The sequence below is a fragment of the Bos javanicus genome, chromosome 8 (genome assembly GCF_032452875.1).
Source record: "Bos javanicus breed banteng chromosome 8, ARS-OSU_banteng_1.0, whole genome shotgun sequence".
NCBI lineage: Eukaryota > Metazoa > Chordata > Mammalia > Artiodactyla > Bovidae > Bos > Bos javanicus.
The window spans coordinates 65,011,120-65,018,024 of NC_083875.1; the positions used below are offsets into that span (position 1 = coordinate 65,011,120).

The 6,905-nt window shown below is 40.9% G+C and overlaps 1 pseudogene; it reads right to left on the reverse strand.

Moving 5' to 3' along the window:
* Positions 1-838: 838 nt before the first annotated feature.
* Positions 839-6,905, reverse strand: LOC133252828 (ATP synthase-coupling factor 6, mitochondrial-like; annotated as a pseudogene).

Sequence of the window (6,905 nt, forward strand, 5' to 3'; positions counted from 1 at the left end):
TAACATACTCCTTTTCCTATTTGGAACCAGTCTGTTGTTCCATGTCCACTTCTAACTGTTGCTTCCTGACCTGCATACACATTTCTCAAGAGGCAGGTCAGGTGGTCTGGTATTCCCATCTCTTTCAGAATTTTCCACAGTTTATTGTGATCCACACAGTCCAAGGCTTTGGCATAGTCAATAAAGCAGAAATAGATGTTTTTCTGGAACTCTCTTGCTTTTTCCATGATCCAGTGGATGTTGGCAATTTGATCTCTGGTTCCTCTGCCTTTTCTAAAACCAGCTTGAACATCAGGAAGTTCACGGTTCACATATTGCTGAAGCCTGGCTTGGAGAATTTTGAGCATTGCTTTACTAGCGTGTGAGATGAGTGCAATTGTGCGGTAGTTTGAGCATTCTTTGGCATTGCCTTTGTACAATAGCACCCCAAAAAAAATACTTAGGAATAAACTTATCCAAGGAGGTGAAATATCTATACACTGAAAACTATAAAACACTGATGAAAAAGATACAACAATCCCAATTCTGGTTATATATCCAAAGGAAATGAAATAAATATCTTGAGACATCTGCACTCCCAAGTTCATTACAACATAATTCATAGTAGTCAAGATACGGAAACAACCCAAGTGTTCATTGACAGATGAAGGGATAAAGAAAATGTGGTATATATATTGCATATATAATATATAATGTGATTACATATATATATATGATATTATTCAGACATAGAAAAGACCAAAATTCTGCCACTTGTGTCAACATGGATGAGTCTAGATGGCATTATACTAAGTGAAATAAACCAGACACAGAAAGACAAATGCTATATGATCTCATTTACATGTGGAATCTAAAAAAGTCAAAATTCATAGAAACAGGGAGTATAACAGTAGTTGCCAAAGGTTGGGAGCTGGGGAAAATGGGGAGGTGTTGGTCAAAAGATATAAATTTTCAGTTAGAAGATGAATCAATTCTGGGGCTCTAACATACAGAATGGTGTTTATACTTAACAATATTGTATTGTACACCTGAAATTTTCTAAGCAAGTAAACATTAAGTGCTCTCACTAGAATAAAAAGGAAAAAGGTAACTAAAGTAGGTGATGGATGTGTTAAGGAGCTTGGTGTGGTAATCATTTCACAATGCATATATATACCAAATAACATAATTTAAAAATAAACAAAGCTTGAACAGACATTTTTCGAAAGAAGGCATACAAATCACCACCAGGTTCATAAAAAGATGGTCAACAATACTAACCATAGATTGGAAATGAAAACCACAAAGAGATGAGATAGCCTCACATCTATTAGAATGACTATTTTTTTAAAAAAGATAAATGCTAGCAAGAATATGGAGAAAAGAGAATCCTGGTACACTATTGGTGTGAATATAAATTGGTATACAATGGTAGAAAACAGAGTGGAGTTTTCTCAAAAAATTAACAAATAGGACTACCAAATGATCTAATACTTTTACTTTTGGGTATTTACCCAAAGGAATGGAAATCAAGATCTTGGGGAAATACCTGCACTTCCACATTCATTGCAGCATTATTTATAGTAGCCAAGATATGGAAATAACATACGTGTCTATTGATGAATGAATATGTAAAGAAAATGTGATGTATATATAATATGACGTAAAGAGTTGTGTCTGACTCTTTGTGACCCCATGGACTGTGGCCCGCCAAGCTCCTTTGTCCATGGGATTCTCCAGGCAAGAATATTGCTGAGGAAGATTCTCCAAGGAATCTTCCTAGCCCAGGGTTTGAACCCATGTCTCCTATGTTTCCTGCAGTGCCACCCAGGAAGCCCTCATATTATATTTTACACACACACACACACACACACCCACAACGGAATAATATTCAGTCTTTAAAAAGAAGGAAATCCAGCCATTCACAAAACCATGGATAGACCTGGAGCACATTATCCTAAGTGAAGTAAGCCAGACACAGAAAGACAAATACTGTGTGATATCACATGTATGTGGAACCTAAAACAGTCAGTCATAGAAGCAGAGTAGAATGGTGGTTGCCAGGAGCTGGGAAGAAAAGGAAATGAAAACATGACAGTTAAAGGGTGCAAAGTTTCAGTTATATAAGTAAATCTGGAGATTAAGGAGGAGAAGGGGACGACAGAGGATGAGATGGCTGGATGGCATCACTGACTTGATGGACGTGAGTCTGAGTGAACTCCGGGAGTTGGTGATGGACAGGGAGGCCTGGCGTGCTGCGATTCACGGGGTCGCAAAGAGTCGGACACGACTGAGCGACTGATCTGATCTGATCTGATTTGATTGTGACTAGGTTAACAATATTCTTTTGTATACTTAAAATTTGCTAAGGAGGTAGATCTTATATTGGGCTTCCTGGTGGCTCAGTCGATAAAGAATCCAACTGCAATGCAGGAGACCTGGGTTTGATCCTGGGATTGAGAAGATCCCCTGGAGGAGGGCGTGGCAACACACTCTAGCATTCTTGCCTGGAGAATCTCCATGGACAGAGGAGCCTGGCAGGCTGCAGTCCATGGGGTTGCGAAGAGTCAGACATGACTGAGCAACTAAGCACAGCACAACACAGATCTTATATTAAGTATTCTTACCATAAAATAATAACAATAATAAAAACTGAGTGGGAGGAAACTTTAGGAGAGGATGGATATGTTTTCAGCCTTGATGGTTTCCTGGGTAGAGCTTTTTACATGTCAATCAAACCTCAATAAAGTGTTTTTTATATGTATATCATTATAGTCACATTTACTGAACACATATTCTGGGCCATTTCATTTAACTTCTGCAGGAACCCTAGGAGTTAGATGTTAGATTATTATTTCCACTTAACAGTTGAGAAAACTGAGTCTCAGAGATGCTAATTTACTTGCCAAAGGTTGCAGACCTGGTAAACTCGATAGCCAGGATTTTGAATCCCAGACTGTCATTTATTACTAGTATCACTACCTTATATACGCAGGACCTTTCACAGCTCATTGATTATGACTGCTATTACTCTGTGAATTCTCTCAGTCCCCCAATGTGTGTGAAGAATGTGAGCCTCATAGAGATAAAGTGCCTGCCCCCATCCACAGATGGCAATCAGTGGTTCTGGAGTTGGAACCCAGACTTTCTGTTCATGATCTCTTTACCACAGCATGCTGACACACCTGCTAAATATTTTGCCCTAAAATTGTTTTATTATGACCTCTATAAACACAACCAAAAACATTAACAAGTGAGATTAACACAGAAATATTGAATGATTGACTGTATTTAAACATTTTTTAGACGCTTTTCCATGGGCCCCTAACATAAGACGCTTTTCCATGGGCCCCTAACATAATTTGATTCCAAGGCTTTCTACACACAGATAGATATCAGCTCCTGGTCACATATAAACACCAAGTTCTGGGTCCAAATGATTTCAGTCTAAGACCCCTGGGGATGAGAATCCTTCAAAGCAGGCCATGAAGCTATAGAACCCTGCCCAGCTCCCCACCCATACAAAGCATTTTCCTGCCATCCCTCCTTCCTGGTCCTCTCCCATTTGGAGCCTGGTTTTGCCCCATGACTACAACTCCCAGCCTGACACCCAACCTAAGTTCTCCTGGGCCAGGGCCCATTAACAATTCCTTTTTGGCCTCCCAACCAGATCTGGACACTGTGCAACATGCTCCCTATAATCTGTCCCTACTCCTTCCCATATTTCTTGATACCTACAGTTTGTAGTGAACTCAACCCCATACAAGACACTTTAAAGAATAATGTCATCCATTTATCTGATAAAGTCCACAATACATAGAACCCCCGATGAGTAAAAGTGGACCCTTAGTAACAGACATTAAAGCTGCTACAAAAAATATCATCAGAGAGCACCAGGCTGAGGGGTGGGATCTTGGGGGTGTGTGGGAGAGAGGCTTAAGAGGGAGGGAATATATGTATACTTATGGCTGATTCATGTCGTTGTACTGCAGAAACCAACAGAACTTTGTAAAGCAACTATCCTCCAATTAAAAATAAATGTAAAAAAATAATAAAATATCTATATCAAATTACCACTCTCCTCCCAACTATCATTATGAATTAAGAGTTTCTTAGATGATTACATTCGCTAGTTGTAACAAATTTATTTTGGGAGGTCTTAAAGAACAAATCTGAAGATGAATCATGTAATGCTCCCTGATACTGAAATTGCTAAACTTCTCACAGAATTTGAAAAGCAAATTTACTTTTGAAACATCTTCCAGTTTATGGGTCTTTGGGGACTGATTGCGAGTGTTACGTGGCTACTTCTATAAAAAGGTTTGTGATATCCAATAATAGTACTCTTCCAAGAATAATTAGCATCTTTAGAACAGGATTCATGAATATTACTCATCGCATGGAATCCAACGAAGGCACAGTCAAGGAAATGATACTTGGTTGATATCCAAAAATAGCCAGAGCTGGCAGTCTGGTTTGCAGCCTCAGTAGTCCAAGCAAGGAGTAGAACAGGACACAAGGAGGCATGGGAGTGAATACTTCCCATCTGCGTGTCTCTGAGTGTGTGCATGACTTGTGTCCAAGTCTTCTGTGATGCCATGGACTATAGCCCGCCAGGCTCCTCTGTCCATGGGATTTCCCAGGCAAGAATACTGGAGTGGGTTGACATTTCCTCCTCCAGAGATCTTCCTGACCCAGGGATCGGACTCCCGTCTCTTCTGTCTCCTGCACTGGCAGGTGGCTTCGTTAGCACTGCACCACCTGGGAAGCCGAAATACTTCCCACGCATTCCAAAGACGTGACCCCTAAGTTCAGTTTTTCATGCCAATAATGTCCCTTAAAAAGCGTGTAGCTTAATTATAACGAGTGCATCCAGTTTTGACGCCTTTATGTCTTATCTAAGAATACTCCCCACTTTCCGTTTTATGTGATATCTATTACACAGTTGAGCTTCACTCTTTTTTGGTATAATTTCAATCTTTTAAAACTTGTGGGGAGGCTCTACTTCCCTCACAAATGAACAGAGTCCCTGATCTCCAGACAGCCTCTCCTTTTACCTCCCTGCTCTGTTAAACCTGCCACTCCCTTCCTTAGTCCCTCCAAAGTGGGTTCCACCTGAAGCAGACTTGCTATCCTATTCTTTACATGAGTCCTCCACTCCTTTCTCCACATATTTCCCTCCCACTTCTTCATTTCCTCTACGGACCATACTTGTAGCTGACACACCTAAGCCCATTCTGGCACGCTGTCCTCAGGAAGAACTCCTTTGATCCTGCTGTTTCCTTACTGAATCTGGTATTTAGTCTTAATTATTTTGTTTGTTTCATCTCATTCTTTACATTTCACACAATTCCTCCTGACAAGCATCATCTTGGGTTCTCCCATCAATCACTTTTTTTTTTAACAGCTGTGAATGTATGTTTATTGTTACTTCTGACCCATTCATTGTACAACTAATCCAGCAAAAATTACCAGGAAAATTTTACATTATTTATTCAGGACTGTGGTTTCTCAAAAACTTTGAACTTGGGGTCTTCAAATGTGAAGTTAGGGAAAGTGTTCATGTCTCCTTTACTATATATTTGGTCAAGCTTAAAAAGCTCCCTGTCCAGTTCTTGCTGATACTCTGGGTCAGCATCAACAGGTCCTCCAGATGTCTGTCACCTAGTTCTATATTCTCTGATCTTGTCCATGAAGAATTACCGTACAGATCAAGTTCCTTATTCGATGCCACTGCTGTTACACCTGTGTTCCTCCTCAGAGAGACTGAGACTGCAGACTGAATGACAGTGGACCTGAGGAGCCTCAGAAGAATCATGGTGATCCTGTTACTTGCATTCAATCCCAAGCTGCCAGAGCCGCCACTGCCGCCACCCTGTTACCATTAATCACTTTAGAAATACAATGGAAAGGAGGGTGGAGTGGGAAGGATGGCTTTTGAGAACTTGAATGCAAATGGCATTGCTAATAAGCTGTGCTACCTACGGAAAATTATGTAGCATCTCTGTACCTCTATGGGCTTCCCTGGTGGCTCAGATGGTAAAGAATCTGCCTGCAGTGTGGGAACCCGGGTTCGATCCCTGGGTCAGGAAGTTCCCCTGGAGAAGGGAACGACAACTCACTTTAGTATTCTTGCCTAGAGAATTCCGTGGAGAGAGGAGCCTAGCGGGCTTCAGTCCATGGGGATGCAAAGAGTTGGACACGACTACGTGACTAACACTGAGCCTCTATTTGATGTAGAGGTTTGTAGAAGAGAGATTATTACCCCATTAACCAGGGGTGGAATACAATGATCATGAAATGATGAAAGGGAAGGAGTTCCATAAACTACAAAGAACTGTTCAGAAGTAAACTGCTGTTCTCCTAGCAACATCTCTGCAGCTGTTAGCAGCTGTATTCTTCCACTGACAGAATCAATGTTCTCTTCTGTTGATAACTTACTCCTGAGAGACCTGGCCTAGTGACCTGTTTTAGTTCCACAGAGGTGAATCTGGGCCTTCCTTCACTGCAGCTGAAAATCTTAGTGTGCTAGTAGTCCACCACATAGATAATTTCTTAAAATGCCCCATGGCACATCTCAGTCCTTCTCAGTCCCTGGAGAAAAGCACTTGGTAAGTGGTTAAACCGAGCCATCCTCAACACCTTGCCAGTTTACACATGTCTAGAGGCAAAAGAGTAGTGCAGGCTTTGAGATACGATGGGCCTGGGTTTGAATTCTACCAACAACCCTTACTAGGTGTATGATCCTGGGCAAGTCTCTTAACTCTGCGAGCCTCAGTTCTCTCATGTATAAAATGGAGACTAATATCTCACATAGGCACTCAATAGATAATAATCATTACAATGATGATTATACTATAGAAATGTGAAGAATCTGTTTAAGGAGCATCTAGCTTTACTGCTGGAGAAGGCAATGGCATCCCACT